The sequence below is a fragment of the Musca vetustissima genome, unplaced genomic scaffold, assembly GCF_032173495.1.
Source record: "Musca vetustissima isolate MV318-11 ecotype Yass unplaced genomic scaffold, APGP_CSIRO_Mvet_v1 utg62092, whole genome shotgun sequence".
NCBI classification, from domain to species: Eukaryota; Metazoa; Arthropoda; class Insecta; order Diptera; family Muscidae; genus Musca; species Musca vetustissima.
This window is the reverse complement of record NW_026882235.1, coordinates 12430-36064: the sequence shown is the minus strand read 5'-3', so window position 1 is coordinate 36064 and position 23635 is coordinate 12430. Positions and strand designations below refer to the sequence as shown.

The 23635-nt window shown below is 34.0% G+C and overlaps 1 long non-coding RNA gene across 1 annotated transcript; it reads right to left on the bottom strand.

The window, feature by feature from the left end:
* Positions 1-564: 564 nt before the first annotated feature.
* Positions 565-23108, bottom strand: LOC133328461 (uncharacterized). Its single transcript, XR_009754286.1, has 3 exons — positions 23037-23108; positions 8880-8966; positions 565-646 (listed from the first exon to the last, which is right to left on the bottom strand). It is a non-coding gene; the product is annotated as an uncharacterized LOC133328461 (long non-coding RNA).
* Between the last annotated feature and the right edge of the window lie 527 nt (positions 23109-23635).

The following is a 23635-nucleotide window of genomic DNA, read 5'->3' as shown; positions in this document are numbered from 1 at the left end:
ATCTACCCTTATCCTTATCATTTTCAATGTTATTTAAAAAATAACATTTGATATGTTTCGAATTTATTATGAATGGTAGTGGTACAGAAAATACATCATCTTTTGAAAGGCCTACAATTTTTATCAAGAATTCGCAGTTGATAAATTATATTATTTGAAACCATTACTGATGGTTTCGAAATGCCTCACTTGTTTTTCGTCCTCCAAGAAATAAATACGCCTATTATTCACGAAATTGTCATGGTATCAAAAGAGCTTTTAATTTGAAAGATTTTTAATAAAATTGAAAAAGACGATTACAAAAAAAAAAGAAAATCCAAAATATTGGTCATTTGAAATCCTAATGGTCTTACGTACATATCTATGTAGGTGGGCACATACTCATGTGTCTATGTTTTTATTTAATATACCAATTTCATTGATGAGTCTAACAATGATCCATTTTAAATACGATATTTTACTTGGAAATTGTATTTATTTACAACGCACACACATACATTCGCCCACACACATTCACTAAAATGTCTATTGACAATTTTTATTTCATCAAATTGATTTACTTACATTTGCCCAAAAAATATTTGAAATACCAACGTGTCTGATGTTCGGGATTTTCCAATATTGGTGTACTGGGCGAGCCGAATACCTGTAAATAAAAAAGAGAAGACAAAACAAAGAATGAATGAAACATAAAAAGCATGTTAAAATTCTCAATTGAAAAGCCTCAGTATGTTGAAATACAATCAATTTTTGTCAATGTGAATTAGGATTCTGCATTGGTGGAGGAGGAGGATATGGGCTGGGTGTTTATTTTCAATTGTGTTTAAAGGACATATTTTTTTTTTTTCAAATTTCTGTCAACTGCAATCAATCAAATGTCAAAATACTTTAAACATACGTTAGGTGAAATCTTCATACAATGACAAATACATAAATATACACATACATACATGCCTACATATATATTTATATTGTCTTGTTTTAATACGGATGTGATATGCTGTTATTGTCGTTGTTGTTATTGGAATATATATATACAAGAAAGCATGACAGTACCAGACAAATGTATGAGCAAATTTGTGGAATTGATTCACATATATGTACGTAGGTAGGTGTATTTATGCATGTGTGTTTGTATCTATGACCGTATGTCTGTTATTTGTATAAGGCATTGGAATGATTCCTAGCCATTGGCGAAATTAATGTTTTTATATTTTAAAATCACATACAAATAAATGGTTTCATTTTATTTTCTGTTTCTTTTTTTCAATCTCACATAAAGCACCCCACATGGCTTTAAGAGGTATTATCCTGGGGCTGTTGTTGTTAAATTGCAATGTTTATTTCCACAGGGGTATGTTATTATGAAATGAAGCATTAAGTTATGACTGTGTAATGCCATACATCTATAATTCTATATGCCAACATAATATGTTTTATATGAAATTATAACATAGATAATGGCATTTAGGCTCAAATAAATGCCAAATAGACATACCGATTTTTATCCAGAGATTTAATACAAATAAAAATGGAAAATATGATTTGATAGATTGGGAGTTTATTTGAATGACAACAAAATTATTTTGTCTACGTAAAAGTGAAACATCTACATCTGAATGTAATATATATCCGTAAATTTTATAAATCACTACTCGATGTTTTGCAGATTTTCCGCAGAATTGACTGTACTCTTGTATTCCTGCTTACCATTGAACAAGAAATGCCTTTGTCAGTGTAAGTCTTATTTTAATGCAGCCTCTACATAACACCACACTTCTAAATTGGTTTTGTCTTTTAAGAGTGCAATACCGTTTCTCAAACTTGAAATATTATTTTCTCGAGATATTGTTTTACGACTGGTGGGTGCTATTAATACAATCAGTTCCAAATTTAGGATAATTCACGTAGACAAATATCTTCTTTATTTTTAATACCATTGCCTTAAGGCATACTCCCCAGCCTAGAGGTAATCATTTCAGTCTGGTTGACAAATACCTGCATGACTGGATAGTGTACACGATCACTCTTCAAAGTAGTTGCCGATTTAAGCCAAACTGCACATTTCTTCCCGGCCTAAATCAAATTTATATTAGGTTGGGGAATGTTAGGAGTCGTAACATCACCCAGGAGCTCGATGTTTGGGTGCCAAATCAATTAACAGAAAAAAATAGGATAGATCGAATTTCCATCTGCGAGGCCTTGACCAAACAGAATGAGATATACCCATTTCTTAAACGGATGGTGACTGGAGGTGAGAAATGGATCACATATGATAACCCTGTGCGAAAACGATCGTGGTCAAAGAGCGGTGAAGTACCTCAAACGGTAGCTAAACCGGGACTAACGACCAGGATGGTTCTGCTAAGCATTTAGTGGCACTGGAACTATTGGGATTATTTATTATGAATTGCTTCCATTGGCCCAAAGCTAAATTCTGTTCTCTACTGTCAACAACTGGACCGTTTGAAGATAGCAATTGACCAGAAACCAACGAAATTTGCCAACAGGAGAGGTGCCGTGTTCCACCAGGACAAAGCTAGGCCACCCCCATCTACAGTGACTCGCCAGAAAGTTCGGGAGCCATACAGTCCAGACTTGGCACCAAGGAATTATCGTGTTTTTCTTGCATTGAAAAATTTCTTTAAAGAAAAAAAATTGGTATCTAGGGAGGATTGTGAAAATCAACTTCTAGAGTAAATAGAGAGCAGGACAATGGCATATTTGGCCCAAATCGGAAATTCCGAAGCATGTTAAATTAAGTCCTATAGTTCATATAAAAATATCATAATATATCTTGCAAAATGTATTGTATTTAAAAACATAGAAAATATAAACCTTTATGGGGAGTACCTGAGGGAGTGGAACAATGTGTCTCATCTTCGGATTTGATCTTGCTAGGTAAAGTTAATAGATCGTGCTAAGTGTAGTGCAAATCGGACATTCCATTCGCCTAATATGGCTTTAAAAAAAAAGTATTGAAAATGTTGACTTTTGTGGGGGAGGACCTGAAGGAGGGGATCAATGGATCCTACCTTCGGCATGATCTAGGCTTGGTAAAATAATAGGTTTTCAGAGTTTGGTTCTAAGCTGTTAGTTCATTCGTATGATAAAAAATAAATTTTCAGCAAAATGTTTATCATTTTGTGGGAGAATTACTCTAAAAGACTCCGCATCTTCGAACATAAATTAAGGGGACCCCCCATTCTCGGGGTCACATTTTTTTTTTGATTTAATTCGATTTTACACTAATTCAAGAATGTCTCTACAAAATTTCAAGTGAAAATCTCAAGAGCTCTTGAATATATATAGCCGATTTATTGTGTCAGCATCAAGTGCCGAACGACATGACAATATAGAAAGCAATCTCTCTGATATATATATTGAATACCTTCAGTACATTTCCATTTTTATTGGCGAAAACTTTACGCAATTCTTAGACAGCATATTTGAATAGCAAAATTTTGTATATAAATAAAACCACGCACTTCCATCATTGTTCGCAAGCCATCAAAGAAGGTTATATACATAAGTATATTACGCAAAACATTATTTAATGAGGTACTTCAGCACTCGTTGTCTTAATTATTGCAAAAAAAGTTGTTCAGTTATAATTGGAAAACTTACAAAATGACTAGCTATGAAAATTAATTCTCTTATTGTTGCAATTAACTTGTTGCTATACAAGTCAGAATAAATACCCGCGCGCACACACACAACTGTTTTGAGAAGCGCCTTAGATGAGGAAAAAGTTTAATGAAATCTTTGCGGCTAAAGTGTATTGTCAAGTAGTGAGTGGTAGCTGACTTTGGATTACCACAAATCCGTTTGTTTTGGCGAGATAATTGTTGCGACCTTCAGTAATACTTATTTAATGGCGGGGATTTAAAGAAAAAGGAATATAGATAATATTTTACTTCAATTACTTTTAACTTCAAGAATATGTTCCTGCATTAAACAATTTAATGTGTTATGTTTATTTATTTTATATCACAAAAATATAAATTATATTCCCAAATATGTTTTTAATTAATTTTTTGGTGGCGATGGCTTATTAGAGTGATTTATGAGCAAATAAAACAAGTCATTATTATTTCATTGTAACCATGAAAAAGCAACATGTTACCATCCATATTAATAACAATACAATTTTATTGTTAAAACAGTTTGTGTTATAACCATTAGGTTTAAATTTTCACCACATTATGACAACACAGGCTAAGCTCATATGAAATATGACTTGCTATATTCATTGTTCATCCTATAATGAACAATGAAACTAACATCATCTGATTTCGATGGAGTTGGAAACAATTTTTAATTTTTGTTGTCCTAATTTTGTTGTTTTTAGCATATTTCATTTTATTTTCTGTATTGTTTTGTTTCTGATAATAAAATATGTCTGCATATATCAATTTTTATGCGAACAATGGAACAGTTTGTGGTAATGAGCACTATATATATATTATATATATATATATATATATTATTTAGTGTATAATGATCTGAAACATTTTCAAACTGCGGGACATATGATAAGCCATTTTAACAATTAAATTACGAGATCGGAATCTTTATTTTTAAATTTCGTGAGTTACGGCGAAAACAGCGCATCTGGAAAACTAAAGAAGGAGACCATTAAGGGGGCGAAGGATGCGGTCAAAAAAAAGATCATGCATAACCTGCTTCAAACGGCGGAGGGACCCCATTAATCTGGATATTTGCAGTTTCAAGGGGGACTATTGGGGTTTGGGATCGAGAATTCCAGGATTTCCCGATTTTTTGACATCGATAATCCCGGGATTTCCCGATACTATTTCTCGGGAATACGGGAAATAACATTTCTAAATAAATATAAGTACAGAATTAAACATTTCAATACTAAAAGCATAACCAGAATTGATCCATCCGTCGTAATAATTGCCACCGATAATACAACAACTACAAGGGGACACTATTTTAATGTGTGTATAAGAGAAAGATACTCATTTTTAAACTGATTTATATAACAGGCAGTTTCAATATTCTAAAAAATGATTGAAGAAAAACTGCTGGAATTATGTTTTGAAACCCATATTGTAGCAACTGCTTCAGGTAGGGCGAACGCCACGAACAAATTTATTCTGAATGTCCTATAGAAGGGTTCTTTTGCATGAATAGTACCATACATTAACATTTTTGTTCATGCTGGCTTAAATATTGAAAGATGAACAAACTTCCATCGTCTTGTCAATTTCACAGATATTACCAAAAGAATTAAGTGACCAACGTGACTAAAAGGTATGTTTAAGAGATCCAGATATTTTAGGGAATACGGATTTGCCAAAAAATGTCGCAAAGGTGTATGCAGTAGATATTTAAGTTTTCAATGAAGTGTAGTCTGGAATGAAAATTTTGAATTTCCGATTTCCCGGGAATGAAAAAAGTCGGGAATTCCCAAACCCTAGGGACTATCTTATGCTAGAGTTTGAGTCATCAAAGAGCCCTGAGAAAACTATTGGCAGATATCGTCCCAATACACGAGACCTTCTCAACTACAAAAGGCAACGGTTTTCATGCGTACTTAAAGGTATACCATATTGGACTGGTATACCATATTGGATATCGAGGGAGCTTTTAATAATGTCGGCACTGAAACACTTTTCCAATCCTCAGAGACCTTTCGAAATGACCACTGAGCCTGGGCCAGCCACATGCTAAAGAATAATTATCCATTATCCATAAAGAATAATTATCCATATTCCTTAGCATGTGGCTGGCCCTGTAGCCAAATAAATGCATTATTTTTTCGGCAGATGGATGTACTCGTAAAGTATCGATCAAACAATTTCAGATTTATGCTCGTTGGAAGTGTGACATTTCCCAGTAAACAAGTTTTTTGCTGTTTTTCATTGGTGCATTCAGTTGTGAGTTACAGGGTGTTAAAAATGTCGTCGGTCGTCGAAAATGTCGATAAAATCGGAGAAATGATCGAAGTTGACCGGCATGTTAGTAGTCGTAGAATCCACAGGAGCTAAAAATCTACCAATAAACTGTAGCAAACCATTTACAATTGACCAGAAACGGCCAGATTTGACCAACAGGAGAGGTGTCGTGTTCCACCAGGACAACGCTAGGCCACACACAGTGACTCGCCATAAACTTCGGGAGCTTGGTTGGGAAGTTTTAATGCATCCGTCATATAGTCCGGACTTGGCACCAAGCAATTACCATCAGTTTCTTGTATTACAAAATTTCTTGTCCGTCCGTTTGTCGCCACTTATTTGGCCCAAGGACCTATTGAAATTGGAGAAAATCGGTTCAGATTTAGATATAGCTCCAATATATATTTTCTCCTGATTTTACCTTAGTGGTGCATTAAACACCCAATATTTGTGCGATCGAGATGACATTTTGCACATCGTACTAAATTAGGTCCAGTTTAATGTTTGTGAAGTTTTTTTTTTATATCGGTTCAGATTTAGATATAGCTTCCATATATAGTTGTGTCTGATTTTATGTAAATGGTGCCCTAAACTCCCAATATTTGTCCGATTAAGGGAGAATGTTGCATAGCGCACTGAAATATATCCATATTGATGTATGTTAAGTGTTGTTGAAATCGCTTCAGATTTAGATATAGCTTCCATATAGTTTCGTCCGATTTTTTGTAGATGGTACACCAAGCTCCCAATATTTGTCCAACTGAGTACTGAGTTGGGTCCAGATGGACGTATGCCAAGTTTTGTTGTCCAACTGTGTACTGAGTTAGGTCCATATGGACGTATGCCAAGTTTTGTTGAAATGGGTTCAGATTTTGATACAGCTTCCAAATGAATTTTTGTCCGATTTTATGTAAATGGTGCAATGAAGAGCCTAAGAAACACGAATTTTGAAAGTCGTGAATTTAGAGTGATGTATATTAAAGTTGCTAAAATCGATTTAGATTTGGATATATCTCCCATATATATTTTCGTCTGATTTTATGAAAATGGAATCTCTAAGTCTGTTCCATATACACGAGAAAAAATTTTGGACAGCGCACTGTGCTGCATTATACCAAATGGTATATGCCACGGTTGCTCATTTAGGTCCAAATACATATGTACATCAACGAATCCAAGTTTCCCTGATTGACCTGGCATTTTTCATAGATTTCAGAATGGTATGTGTATGGGGTTTTTTAATAAATTCAATTATCTATGAAGATCACACATTTACTTTCGCCCGATTCTATTTCAAAGTTCCTTTAAAGACGATATGTATGTTCTATATACAAGATATATATATATATTTGAATCGATTTTATGTACCCAAAGTGGTGAAAGGTATCATATAGTCGGCTCAGCCCGACTTTTGATCTTTCCTTACTGGTTTAAAATAGCTCATGTTTTAAGGTCCCGCCCATTTTGAAAGTTTTTTCGTATTTTAACGCCAAAATGTCTGTAATTCGACATTCCAGGTTTTTGGAGGCTGACATATTTTTATGCCGAAAATTACCAATATATGTCCACATTTTGACATAGCCTCTGTTTTCGTTCTCTAGACACAGTATCCCATCGAAGTGAATCATTCCGGATTATTGAAGGGGAACAACATATTATTTTTTTAACTTTTCGACATAGGCACATGCTTGACCCATATTTTTACAGAAATGGCTGTAATTTGATATTCAGGGTTCTTGGATGGTGCAAATCATCTTTGCAGAAATTTGTCGATATAGGACTATTGGTTATTCGTTACTTTTAATTTTTGTATAGTGTATATTTAATAAGCTTACATTTCGAAATAAAATTGTTAAGCATAATGGAATCCCATTTTCAACATTACAAAATACCATTATTATTAAAGTTTATCCATTTATATTATTTAGCTGCTTTCCGAATCTACTATTATAAACCGCCTATCATCTTTACAACATTCAGTGACAGCCCTGAGTGTGCACTTTTCACAGCGGCTTGTTAAAATACACAGCAGTATTTTGTTGTTGTTGTTGTGGTAGTTGTTTTTGTCTCCTCATTCACTTGTACTTTTGCTTGTGGTTTGTCCATGATTTTGTCAGTTATTTTTTATTGTTGTTACCATAACGAGGAGCATTTTCATTCTTAAAGGCGGTATTCATTTGTGCCACAATTCATTCATTCACTTTACTGGGTATTCATATAACTAACCGGTTGTCTCGTACATTTCTTAATGTCACATGTTGTGCTGTTAGTTTTGCCAACTATTTTTTCCCTTTCAGGTCCTCCTCTAAGCCACCTGTACACACACTTGCTGTGGTAGTCGTCATACTCATGGTAGTTGTTATAATAATGTAAACAGGCACGGCACACCCACCCACATACTCTTCAAACTATTCTTACACGTTTTTTTGCAGCCATGAATATATGACATTTATGAAAAACGAAAAAAAAGTTCTCTGTATAATGAAGAAGAGCTTTTCCTTATAGTCAGCCATCAGAAACATAATCAGGATGGGAGAAAATGTGCTGGCTGGCAAAGTCACAACGTTGTGGTCTGTCTTTGTGGACAAATTGTAGAGTTTATGTAAAATGTAGGTGCAGACTTAAAATTAGTGAATAAATTTTAATATTTATATTATACAAGGACCATATTCTCATTCATTTTTAGGGGGATACATTTTTAATTACTTCGTAGATTTATGAGAATACGGAAAATAGTGGTGCATTTAATGATGTAAAGAATAAATGCATATTGGAAGACATTCAAAATTCTTTAAATTGGTACTTTACAACATCATGAGTATAGACATTTCAGAGCAAAATATCAATGATTTATCATAAATATATTTGGATTAACCGTGTTAAAAAATGTTACTATACCCTCCAACTGTTATAGGATGGGATATTTAACATGGGATTACTCTAAATTTTACTTACCTCATCTTTTTCAGCAAGAGATTCTCCATTTTCAACACGAAATCGTTTAAAGTTGGGATCAATGCCATCCAAATCTGTTTGGGGTAACTAAAAAATAAAATTAAATCTGTCAGTTTTACATAAAAATTAAGATGGTAAAATATTTTAAAAAGAAAAATGTGTCTTTCCGTTTGCAACTCCTAGAAATATTAATGAAGGAAATCACTATAGATATGCCTATATTATCGATATCAACTGCAAATCTGGCTCGGATTTGAACTAGGAAACTTATTTTTGGAAAATTGCCAATTTTCTACAAAAATAAAAATAGGGAAGAGAGATTCATCGATAGAATTTATCCTACGATCGGTATGTAGGTCCTTCTGGATGTGCCAACAAAAACCTGCACCGATATATGCCACTTGCAATACCAAATCTCAAAGGAGTGCTCGCAATGGCTGCGCTAAATTTCAGAGCTCTATCTTAGATATTGCGATGTCTATCGTTATTTCAACAATAAAATATTTCGACTCTACCTTATGGTGTAGTCTTAAAAAATGCAGCACAGCCAGCCACAACTTCAACAAAAAGAAAACCCAGTAAGTCAAGTAGTAAAGTCGGACTGGGCCGACTATATGATACCCTTCACCTCTTTGGGTACATTATACATGTGTATCGTAACAGACGTCGCCTTTTCTAAGGAACATTGACATGAAATTGAACGAACTTAAATCTAAATCTAACCCGATTTTCTTGAAACTTAACACACGAGCTATGGTAGGGAGAGATTTCCATCTCAAAGGCACGAAAATCCCCATGATTATGCAGAACACCAACATCAACTGTGAATACAAGTACAGAAAAAACCACAACATTGCTGTAAATACACTTGTCATGAGCGAACAAATATATAAAAGAGGTTGTTAGAAATACTTCACCGTATAAAACATTCAATTATAGTAACTTCAGTACATTGTACAAAATTGTGTGCCCGTCGGCCTTTAGTGCACAAATAAATCGTTCAAAAATATATATGGGAGCTAAATCTGAACTGATTTCCAAAACCTTTCACACACCATTCTGCACCTAATTCTGAACTCTATGCCAACTTTTATGCAAATCGAAAGATATATAGGGTCTTTGGTGCACCATTTACATTAAATCGGGCGAAAAAATTTCTATATATATGGGAGCTATATCTAAATCTGGATCGACTTTCACTAAACTTGGCAGACATCATTCTAAGCTCAATTCAGTACGTTATGCCAAATTTTGAAATGTATATAGGGATTTTTTTGTTTTTGCAAAATAGTCAGGCTGAATCCCAGTTTGTTGTTTTTAAAAAAAAAAACAACTATTTATTATTGGGGAATGTATGGCATTGTTTGCCGAGGAGTAAGGCAGGGAAGACTATAGTTTCGGATCACGCCACTGATCCTCATCAGTTACCTTAGTTTTTTGTTAGGATATTCTCCCCAGAAGCTATTGCTTCTATACAAAAAACCTTTCATACCCAATAGCTTCTGGGGAGAATATCCTAACAAAAAACTAAGGGAACTGATGAGGATCAGTGGCGTGATCCGAAACTATAGTCTTCCCTGCCTTACCCCTAGGCAAACAATGCCATACATTCCCCACTAATAAATAGTTGTTTTTTATAAAAACAACAAACTGGGATTCAGCCTGACTATTTTGCAAAAACAAAATACAAATGGTATCCCAAATAAACCGCCAACACTACTGTATATAGGGAATTTGGTGCACCATTCGGACGAAAATATATATGGGAGCTATATCTAAATCTAAACCGATTTTTCCCAATTTCAATAGAGTTAGTCCGTGGGTCAAATATATGAGCCGTGGCAAATTTCATCCAATTCGAATTATAAATGCGACTTGTACTTTTTTTACAATTTAACACCAACAGACGGACATGTATAAATCGACTCAGAAAGTGATTCTATGCATATTCTCAAAAGGAACTATGGGTCTAACTCGTTTCCTTTTGCCTGTTACAAACATATGCACAAAGACATAATACCCGGTGCCACAGTGTGGTGAAGGGTATAAATAGGGAAGACCTTCTCCTACTAAAGCTATATAGGTCCAAAATAACGTGTCAAAATTTGGAACCCATTGAATTAATAGAGTCTATGGTGCATTGTTTACTTAAAATCGGATGAAAATATATATGGGAATCTATATCCAAATCTGAAGGGATTTCAAAGAAACTTTCCAAACGTTACTAACATCAGTATGTTGTGCAAAATGTTAAGTCAATCGGACTAACTCCGGGTTTTTGGTGCACCAATAACTTAAAATCAGACTAAAATATATATGGGAGCTATATATAAATCTTTGGTGCACCATTTACATAAACTCGCACGATAATATATATAGGAGCTATATCTAAATCTAGCTATATCATTCTATACTTCCTTTTTTATTTTTTGAAAAAACCGGATGAATCGAATTTCCATCTGCGAAGCTTTGGTCAAACGGAATGAGATAGACTCATTTCATAAACGTATGGTGACTGGAGATGATAGCGGTAAAGGATCTCAAACGGAGGCCAAACCAGGAAGGTTCTGAGTTTTTCGCAAGTAGAGAGCAGGACTTCTATGAGAGAGGCTTTATTAAGCTACCTTAAAAATGGCAACAAATCATACAACAAAACGGTGCATGTTTGGCCCAAATCGGACATTCCCAATCATGTTATAGTTCATATAAAAATAATGAATTTATTTTTCCTCAACCAATATTGCGAGCTTTGTCGTGATTTCAACAGACAGAGGGATGTGAACTTGTATTTTGATCAAGAATTTGTATTATATTTTTATGAATAATTATCATAACCTGCAACCCATCAATCAATTTTCATTTTACTCATAAGTCATTTCATGTCATGTCCCACAGATTACGCAAATTTTTCAATTAGTCTCAAGCTCATAAGAGTATTTGTGTTTCACAAAAAAAAAAAAAAAAAACTGCAGGACAAAACAACAAACTATACAATATCACGCACTTGTCATTCAATGTTCATAAATATTTACTTAGCTTACAGAAATCCTAAAAGATTTCACTGCATATAAACTACACTGTTATCTTTTCATACGTTTTAATATTTTAAACCCCAAGCTACAATCACAGTCACCCCTGCACCCCCCTCCCCAATGTACCATGTACATACATTGCGTTTAGGTACAATGTAAATATTCAGCTTATAAAAAGATATGAGTAATTAACACGCCCCAACATGCATACGAGGTATTCGTGTACGACAACGGGATTACATCAGGTGTAAGTTTCTTGAATTACTGAAGAGTGATGGTGATTTCAAAAAATAGCGGCAATGTCATTTGGAATGGCATGAGATTGTACACAAAGATATTTTTTGCGTAGTTACAGATGACATATGTAACCTATATGTAAATACATATGAATGAAAATTTTTATGCATGGACACATATATGTATGTTAGGATGTATGCACATGAGAGAGTAATTCGTCCATTCATGTGAATCTTTACAGAAAACAAATTGACTTGATTTCAATAGAAATACAAAATATCTGCAAACTCGTAGCTTATTCACCTCGCTAGTCTCATTCATAAATACAGTTTTTAACCTAGATGCCAATTCATCTATACAAACGGGTATGTATACCAGCCATCCTCATCATATGTCCTCCCTATTCTTATTTGGCGTCATCATAAAACATTTCTATGTTGTTTTCTAAGAAAAGTATAAATTGAAGAAAAAACGTAGATTTGTTCGAATTCTGTGCAAATGGTTCCACTCGTTCGAAACATATCAAATGGATAGGTTGATAAATTTAATAAATTCACTAAACAATGAAATGTCAATAAAATAGGATTTATCATTTGTATCATTTAGGGACAGTGTGATAGTCTTTTTTTACCGACCACCACTTTGTATGCCTGTCGCTTAAACAATATAGATATGACTTGGCCAATGGATGGACCACAGATTTGACTATCGTATGTTTCGGAAATAAGTTTTATACAAATCTATCAACATTTAGGGGGGATTTAAAGAGTTTTACAATATGAACCTGTCATCTAAAAAAAACTTAGCGATGTATATTATCGCTTCAAATAGTTTATCGGCAAAGGTCTACTGATAACGTGACCGATTCAAATAGTCTATAATAACTTTGCTATAATTTTGGAGTTTGCTTTGACTTGTACAAATGAAAACTAAGAACCTATGTAAAATTCACCATAAAGTGCTCTAAGCGATGCTCAATTCTTGACACCACAGTGGAATTGACTGGCTCGGATCCATTGCTTTACAAATTTATTAATTTTTGGACGATGGCAAAAAAAACACCCACACACACTCTTGGTTATAATATTTAGGAGATGAAATTAACCAAATGACCAATTTTTGTCCATTTCTCTGGTCGCTCCAGAAGCATGCATGGAGATCGGGATCGTGTCAAAAAATAAGCATGGACCCTGAATTTCCTGTGCAAAGTGCCAAAGTTTGAACTATATATTTAAGCCTGGATGAAATAGACCTGAGGAGTGGTTGACCTTTAAATTGATTCTGTGTATTCTTATACTGTTTGATATTATCATTACTACACTAGAGGTCGGAAATGTAGCTCTTATGGTTGGGAAATTTTGCGTGAGGTTCAGGTTATGGTCAAGGATAACGCCTATAATTTTCGATGATGATCATACGACATTTCGGAGAATCTTATGGAATGTTTTTTTTACTCCGGTAAAACATGATTCGGAATTGTTGCAGCAGAGGAGCTGTTGGCGTCTAATCGTCAATAGGTGCAAATATTGCCCAGACTCGGTATATAGATCCGCAGAAAATTAGAGTTCAATGATAGTTTTGTAGGTTATCGTAGGGTCGGCCCCGTGCGTCTATACTGCTCCGCTCACTGGTTTTTTAATAACATGTAAAAAAGTCGGTGTTGGCGATAGATGAATACCCTGAGGCAATTACAAACAGGTTTATTGTTCGATTTTTATTACTTACTTACTTAGCTGGCTTGTTACAGAACGGTTGTTCCATAAGCCGAGCTTAAAAAAGATTTCCAAGCACGTCGGTCTTGTGCGCAAATCCACCAATTTGGAAGACCACGTTCCAAGATGTTGTTTTCCACTTGGTCTTTCCATCGCAGATCGGCTCTTTCGGAAAATTTTTCTTTCAAACACCCCAAGAACTGCCTCATCTGCTTGCGCAAGTCCCTTTCCATCGCATTTCCTGTAAGGCAATAATATCGGCTTTGTACTTCTTGAGTACATCCGCCAAAACGAACACTGCGCCTGCTCTGTACAACGTGCGCACATTCCAAGTGCAGATTCGCAGATCGTGGTCCTTTATACGTTTGCGGGGGTCGTCAACATTAGGGGGTTTGGTTTTCTTTTTCTTAGCTTTTTCATAGTAGGTTGGGTTTTCCGAGAGTGGGCAACTAACCCGACGCCTCAACCCATTTTTTATATTTCTTATGGGTGAACTCGCGGCACATATTAGCGCACTATTTTATCGGGTGATGAGAATAGCTCCCCAGGTGGCACCGCGGGGAGGTCAGTGTCCACAACTGAGATGAAAGAGGTACCAAGATAAGCCTGGACTTCGCCATGTTAAAGCCAATCAGAGCCGTTGCGTGGTATCTATCATCCCCTACGCTTTTTATTATTTCGCGTAATATTTAGTTTTTAAATATTGGAAATTTTAACCATTCGTCGGGGAGGTATCAGAAAGAGTGAACCAATGAATTTTTAGCATAATTTTGAAGGTGTGGACCGATATTCCCCATCTTCTAATTGGAATAAGTTTTGTGAAAATATTACGATGTGCAAAGTTTAGATGCAATTGGTTGCTCCTTTCGCGAGATATCGATCATTTGTAAATCGACTCCAAATGTATACTGAATATATGGAAATACATAAATATAGGGGTTTAGTAACAAGAAACGGGTCAAAATGAGAATATACCATTAAAACGTTAAAATATTGATTTCTCGTCTTTGAGGAAACCACATAATATTTTATAAAAAACATTTTTGTAGAACAGTGCGCGGATGAAAAAATGCATCTTGAGATAATTGGAATCCGGTTTAATTAATTATCCGGTTTAAGGCCTTGTGTGTCATTTTCGTCATTAATTAATGTAGTTAGAAAGACGAACTGTTCTAAAACAAATTCCTTCATTCAATTTTACTGAAGAAATGTAATCACAAACATTCAACCCTAAGAGTAATTTTTCATACCCCAAAATCTTTGCACAAATTGTATTCAGTATTTTGTGGATTTTTGGCACATTTTAAACAAAATTGATTGTAATTTTTAATGTATGACACATATTCCTACCAAAAATTATCAATATTGGTCAACTTCTTACGATAGTCCGCATATAACGGTACTAACTAAATTTGGTATTTTTTACTATTTGGAATTCGCATTGGTTATCAAATGCTCCTACCATTTTATATGAAAGCCCACATATCGCTCTGTTGCTGCAAAACCGGCAAGTTTTCGATTCTCACTCACACCTTACAATGAACAAATGAACTTCTATAGTTTCTCAATCAGAGTTTGAAAGAGATATAAATAAGATTTTTTGAGCAAATTTTTGAACCAATAAACCCATATTTTAGGTATAATGAGTGCGTTTTTGAAACTGAATGGTCTCTTATATGGATATTATTTGGGTGTTAAATCTTATTCTTAAAAATAAATCATGGCATAACCCTCCATATCGAAAAGACTCCTAAAAATTGCAGATATTTTTAATATACACCTCATGTTTGAGGGTACTGCCGAATACAACGACGTTTGTTATGTTTTAGTTTTTGGTTTCTCATGATCTTACTTATTATTATTTCTCTTCGCAATTATCTTCAGTTTACCTATTTCATTTATAAATTCTGAATTAATTTGTGTTTAATATACTTGAAATATGAAGCTTTTAAATTGTCTGTCACCCCCTCCCTATCCGCATTCAAACAATACGAAATAGTTTCTTTAATTAAAAATCACTTGTTTGGAAAATGTTAATATCGCTCTGCTTCCGGAATTATTTTCTTTTTCATTAAGAATTTTTTTAATTTTTGTACTAATGAGAAAAATATTATTCACATTTCTGTGAACAGATAATATCGCATATTTGCCAGATAGAGTCTGGTGACATATTTTAATGTTTTCCAATGTTTTTAATTATAACGTTTGCATTTAACCTCATTTTACGTAAGAAAAAAAGGGTAGTCTAAAAGTAATAAGGAAAAATATGAAAAAAATAAGGTATTATATAAAATATTTTATTGACTACGAAATATTACAGCATATTTTGCCATTGTACGTTGATTTCTAAAAGGGAAATAATTATATGCGGATTTATTTCGAGGATATTTTAAAATATAGCCGCCTATTTTCTATTCACTGGAAAATTGGCAGCAAGTCTACTTTGGATTACAAAATGTGGCTATGATCTTATTGAAGTTTTGAAAGCTGATATTAATTTCCAGGCTAGAATATAAAATACCCAGTATATAAAATACCCTTTTTTACAAAGAAAATCAAACGATCGAATAACACAATTTAACCTGTGTATGATTTGATAACGAATTTCTTAACAATTCCACAGAAAAATCTGGGTATTTTCACAAGTGAAAATTGTGGTGATTTCGAATTGCTCCTGTATCCTTCGACTATTTCCTGTTCTGTTTGCAGTTGTTTCTTGGCATGCCCAATTCCCAGATTTTAAACCAATCCAGAACTTTTTGGAGGTCATTAACTAAAAATCAACCGGGAAATTTGTAAAACCAACACAAATTTATTAACAAACAAAATAATTGCCAGGGAAGCAATATTGCCTGATATTATAATTATTATCGGTTGGGGAAAAAGAACTTCCATTATTTTTAAATGAATTATAGGACTTTATTGAACATGCTTCGGAATGTCCGATTTAGGCCAAATATGTACAGTTTTGCTGTATGATTTGTTGCTATTTAAAAAGGAACTTCATAATACCTCTTTCATAGAAGTACTGCTCTCTATTTGCAAAAAAAAAAAAAAAAAAAATCTAGTGGTCGATTTTAAAAATCCTCCCTATATACCAATTTTTCTCATTAAATAAATTTTGGAATGCAAGAAAAATATGATAATCGCTTGGTGCCAAGTACGGACTGTGTGACGGATGCATTAAAACATCCCAACCAAACTCCTGAAGTTTCTGGCGAGTCACTGTAGATGTGTGTGGCCTAGCGTTGTCCTGATGGAACACGACACCTCTCCAGTTTAAAACAGTTTTATGGTAGATTTTTAGCTCCAGGGCGATGTTAAGACTGCTAACATGCTAACAAAAAGCTGCGAAATGTCACCTTTTCAACGAGCATAAATCTGAAATTGTTTGATTGATACTTTACGAGAAATCTATCAGTACAGCCATCAGCCGAAAAAATAATGGATTTTTTTTCCCCAACCTAATATATCTAAATACCTAAGGTCGTGCGAATGTAATCCAGAATAATGGATACGAAACGTAATATTCGGTGCTTGGGGTTTGGTCGACATCCAGTGTCGAAGATAATTCTTAGTGAAGATATTTTCTAGCCCATGCGAACTCAAAGCACATACTTTTCCCAGAAACGTAATTTTGCTAATTTTCGAGAGAAGCCAATAATTCTAGTTCATACAACAGCCAGATATGTGGTATTTCTTATTGTGTTGGAATTTTGAGATTCGGATGTTCTTGAGATCGGCAAGATCACCGCCATTGAAATGAAAGACTTTTGTTTAAATATATACCATACCATATGATGGTGGAGGGTATAAAACATCATAAGTGAAGTTTCATTCATCTTTGCATATGAAGGGGTTCATCGAAGAAGCACTTCGAAGAAAATCATAGCTCTTTTCCTTAAAAACTGGTAATGTTCCACTGTTCTGAGTTTGAGTTGTACTCAGCAAACAGGCAAACAGCCTGAAGTCTTTGCTCAAAAATTAACAAAATGGCGGACGTTCGAAAAAAGTTCTTTGCAAAATCGCCTATTTTTGACCACAACCTAAGTTAAAATATAAGTAAGATATTCACCAGTTGTATTTATCCCAGTTCATACGTATCAAAATTTAGAACCGATCCAATTTTTAGTTTTTTTGAGGTATCGTGCCCGCCATTCGTAAAACCACTGTTCCGGGAAAACGCGTTTAAAGTTTGAGAATCAACTCAGTCGCTGCTTCATGCTGACTCAATAAATCGGCTATATCTTCAAGAGTTGTTCAGATTTTCTCTTGAAATTTCATTCTTGAATTATTGTAGGTTCGAATCAAATATAAAACAACAAACAAATAATTTGAGAGATTTACAAATTTTTTAAAATTGTGACAAGAAAAGGTCCCATTGGACCCATCTTGAGATTTAATGTAAATTTTGCAAACATATTACGATGTGTAATAGATGGTTCAAGTACACCTTTCGCTTTATACGAACATCACAAGTTTAAAAAATTTGGACTTTTGGAGGCTCTTTTTCGGATTTAACCTAGATTTTGTTTAAAATATTACGAAATGTACTGTGTCATTTATAAAGGAAGCGAATCGATTAATCCCATCATCGCACATTAGGAATTAATACCGTAGTTTCCAACAAACAGGGTTCTTTGAATTCCGTACCGGACGGCAGTACAGAGACTGTCGCTCACAAACATTTGCTGCTTTGCCCAAAGTTTTTAAAATATCCAGGTTTGTACATAAATTGCATAAGGACATAATTCCCAAGGCTCATAAAGCCCATGCACAAGAACTCAAGCCGGGCGATTATTAAGAACGCAGCGTCTTAGCTGATTGGGTTTTTAAATGTATCTAAGTGATCCAAAATTGCTTTGAAAAATCATATTAATCGATAAAGACCATTTTCACATCGGTATTGTATTTTACAGCACATTTACCTTCCAAGTCGATTCCAGACAACTAGCCATTTAGAAATTTATTTAGGGAACACAAGCCTATCGATCTTAGTTTATTAGATCCTTAAATTAAATCTGAATGATCCAGAATTGATTCGAAAAACAATCTTTAATAAATTCATTTTTAGCTCTATATATTATTCAAGAGGATTTAATTTTAATTAGTTATTTAATATTTGAATATACCTAATTTCAATCACTTTTGTACTAATAACCCAATTAAAAGAATTATTCAGATAATCCCTTATAAGTTTTTAAATTATTTCTCTCATTGGCAATCGAAAACTGGATTTACGGACATATCGTTTTCGAAAAAAAACTTTCGTTTGTTAATTCCAGTTTATATTTCTTGGGTTCTTCAACTTGAAGTTTACTTTTCCGCATGTATAGACGAAACGAAAAGTTTGACCAAAATTCATAAAACCTTTGAAATTTAGTTTTAAAGTTTCGTGTATTTCATATTTTGTGCTCAGCTACACAACAAAAACTACTTCCTAGAATGGTTTATTTTCCCCTTCCTTCAACGTATTTTTATATTCGTTGTTATTCATAAATTCCAAAGAAACTGAAATGTTGAATATTTGCCAGTTTTAAGCGGTTAGTATGTTTGTTCGTGGAATAAAAGCAAATAAACAGAATCGGAAAAGAAACGATATAGGAAACTGTTTTGGGTTCTTTACCGCAGAGCATGTGTTTCCTGTTGAGTATAAACTTCATGTATCAACATGATTTGAAGAGTGTATTCTTGATATTGTTGAAAGAATGTAGACATTCATACCGACATGTATGTACATGTACCTGTCGTACACACATGAACTTGTTTAGAAATCGATGGGATTATTCGTTGTGTGTCGATTATAATTCATAATAAAAAGGAAAAACGAATACATAAATTAAAAAAGGAAATATTTATGTGCTAAGGTGGAGTTTGAAATGCGGCAGGGAAATATTCTCTATCTCTTCATAAAAACTCAGTCAGAGGTCATCAGTTAAATGTGGATATATATATTTTTTTCTAAAATAGAAAAATCAATTTTCATTGGGCAAAAGTGCCTTAGGTTCAGGGTAATAATTATTTTTTTATGATTTTGATATATTCTTGGATATAATTCGGACAAAAATATATGCTGATTTGTCTCACACATATTGCATATTACTCGAGATATTAGCGACTATGAAAAATTTATACCTTACTGTGGTACAAATTAATTTTTATGTGTGTGCTTTTGTGTGTAATATGAAAATCAGTAAGCGGAGCAGGGTGGTCGGACAAGGTATACAACTACCTCGAAAATTTAAGTAACTGTGGGGATAAATCTCTATACTGGAAATTATTTGACGATATTTACATTGCGGTAATGGTCAAAATAATTTGAATGTGTACGGCATGTTTGGCAATCACCTCAAAGGTAGAAGTGTATCAAACGTACGTCGAGCGTTTCTGTAAGACGCATTTACGCCTTTTTGAAGTGAATTCTTTAAACTTATATTTTGAAGGTGATAGTCAGTGCATTCATGTTTTTTCTATATAAAAAATATTATTTATAAAAAAATGTAATTAATATGTTATTATTGCTTATAACTTGTTTAAAATCACAAATAGATTGTTTGTTTTTGTTGTGCAGAAGTCGAGAATTTAAATTCACGTGAGAAGCAGAACAGGAGATAACTTCTGAGGGCAAGTGTAAAAAACACGCCGTGCGTTTCAGAACAACATTTCACAAATTTTTATTCAAACAAAAGTCTAGCTCATTTCGTCTAAATGATGGTCCATTATTTTATGATGCTCGCGTTATAATTGCGGTCCCCAGAGCAACCGGAAAATCAGACTAAAAATTATTTTTAGACCAATCATTATCTAAAACTCTATGTGTCGATTTTGGCCAGTTCGAACGCGCCATGAACCGACGGGTGTACGGACTCACGTGGAACGATTCATCTAGTAATGAAATCGGTATCTTGGTGTGTCTGGGTCAACATTTCGTGGGGTAACAAACTCATATAATACATATCATACACCATATAATACTTTTAATGGATCGAGAACGATTATCATTCTTATATATCAGTAAATATGCGAAATTAATTTAAATACGCGATATGCATTCAAAAATTCTTAAATCGGCCGAGTTCTTTATATGGGGACTATGTCACTGAAAAGTATTTGCTAGTGGGTGTCCCCTACAAGTAACACCTTCAAAATAATGAAAGCGGTCGGAAACTTTATATGAGGGACTATGGAAAATAAGCACCTATACCCCAAATTTACGGGACCTTTATATGGGTTTATGTCAAAATTAGCACCAATATCGAAATATATCCATGGAAGGATGAAGCTAGGACATGTAAACTAATTAAAAACTGTCCATCGGTGTCGTCGACAGAAAAACGAGGACTGATGAAAAAAGGGTAGTTAAGGTCTGATCAAAACCTGGACCGTTTACTTATTTACCATAAACGTGTCCCTTTGTCGCACTCAGATATAATACACGTATGCCAGTGTTTTTCCAATTCTAGAAACAACTTCTTAAACGCTCTTTTTGATATAGCCAACAGCTCCTGGTTCGAGTTTTGTGCGGTTTTATGTCGTTTCTGTTAAATATATTCGCGCATGTGGGGCATAACTTTAAAATAGAAAAACAGGAAATGAAAACATGCTTAAGATATACCTAAATACATCTTCAAATTGTTGAGCTATTTATAAAAAAGATTAAATGCTCGGTTAAGCTTATTTATATTTTTTTTTCACTGTTGTATATAAGTATATTTATATATGATCCGATCAGAGCACATGATTCATGTGCCCACCATATCAACATTTAAATCGATCGGATACAAAGTGTCCTTTGTGTGGCAGCCGAATAATGTCGGATAAAATATATATACGAAAGCTATATCTATATTTGAATCGATTCCTCCTTACATTTTGCAGATGTACTTTTGTGCGCATTAAAAATATCCGAACGAAATTTCAAAGGTCAAGTTGCTCACAATGATTAGGTCCCTCAAAAACCTGCCACCTGCGTTCTTTCCAATAGTAAAAAAATCGAAGATCACGCCAAAACGCGTTTTCCTTATTCTTCCTGCAAGTAGATGCAAATTGGTATTTTAGGTTTTTGGTGGCTGACAAACATCTATTCTAAAAAGTATTCAACTTATCTCTCATATAATTGTATTTGCCCATTTTCGGTATTTTAAATGATTTAGCTGCATTTTTCTACTAAATGGCCATATTTCGGGTTTTCAAGGGTTTTTCGATGTAGGTCTATATTTTGATCTCTATTTTGACATAGAATGACAAAAGTTTTCGATGTAGGTCAATGTAGAAGCTCTTTATGTAGAAGCACATGCATGACCTTCGGCGTTAACTACGATAGCGAGAGACGTTTATTTAACCAAAGCGGGGAAGCCAGTGAGTCGCCGTGAGAAAATGTAGCGTAAACAAGGTCGAGATCACATCGACATCGTAGTAATGGAAAGTCATGTCTGCATCCGAACTGAGCGAATGTGACTTCTAGGAAAGAGAGTGTGAATGAGCGGATACTCTTTCCTACAATCCGAACCAAGCGAATGTGACTCATTGACTCAAATGAGTGGCCAATTAATGTGAATAATAATTGGTATGCTACAATGCATCGAACCTAAACAGCCTCTGTTAGCCACAGTTTTGATTTTCCTATTCACAGTCCATAAAATTATAAATGAAGACTCCCTTTTTGTGTCCAATAAAACAATATGCAAATAATAACTGTTTGTATAGATCAAATCTTCTTAGTAGAAAAGCCCCTTAAAGCAACTCATTATTTTAATATCAGTATTCAAGTTAAAAATTTTCCGAGAAGTTAAATCAAATATTACCACCAATTTTATTTTTATTCCGGGATTATTATTCGTTATCAGTGCTGCCACCAAAAACAATTTTGTTTTCTTTGATTTTGGGCTTAAGAAATTAAAATTTCCCTTTGACATATCAAATACATCACTTTACATTTCCCACATACGTACATTGTATGTTTGGAAGCTTTCACAGATTAAAAATTAATTTCCGCTTTTAATTAAAATATGTTGTACTCTCTCTCAGAAAAAAAATAATAATTTTCTGCTTTAACCGCTATTGAAATTAAGCCATTGCTTGTTTTTATAACAATTTAATTCCTCTGTTAACAAAGAAAATAAATTCCATATTATGGTGGTTTTTTATTTATTGTCATAACTGGGGTTCTGGCTTACCTGATCAACTGAACCATAATGATGTCGTGAAAATACTCCACGTCGGGATATCAATTCCGTGGCGGATGAACTGAAATTAAAAAATAAATAGAAGAGATTATTATGAGAAAAAACTTGTATTTTTGTTTTCATTGTTATCCGGGAGTAAATTTGAACAGAACATCAAAAATAAACAGCAACACAAAAAAGTTTCAAAATTTGTTTTGTTTGTGTACATCCACGCGTATGGAAATGTTAATATCTGTGGGCATCATAACTCATACGTTACGATGTACCATCGAATAATGTAATTTCCTTTTTTTATTTTACATTATTGTTTTGGGTAAATTGTTTTCTTGTGTGTGGGCTCTCACAAAATTGTAAATAATGAATGAACTACAAATTCTGTTGTAAACTTTTTTATGCGGGATTAGGTAATTGGTTCATTATATATCATATTTAGCCTAAGTCATATTGCAAATTGTTTGGAAAATTCGTTTTAAAATTCAGACTATTTTTCGTCATAGATATTCATTAAAGAATTTAGTAATACACGAGACTAAATATCAAACATTAGTCCCTATAATACCGTTGCAATTTTCAGTCTTGTGTTTAAAAGG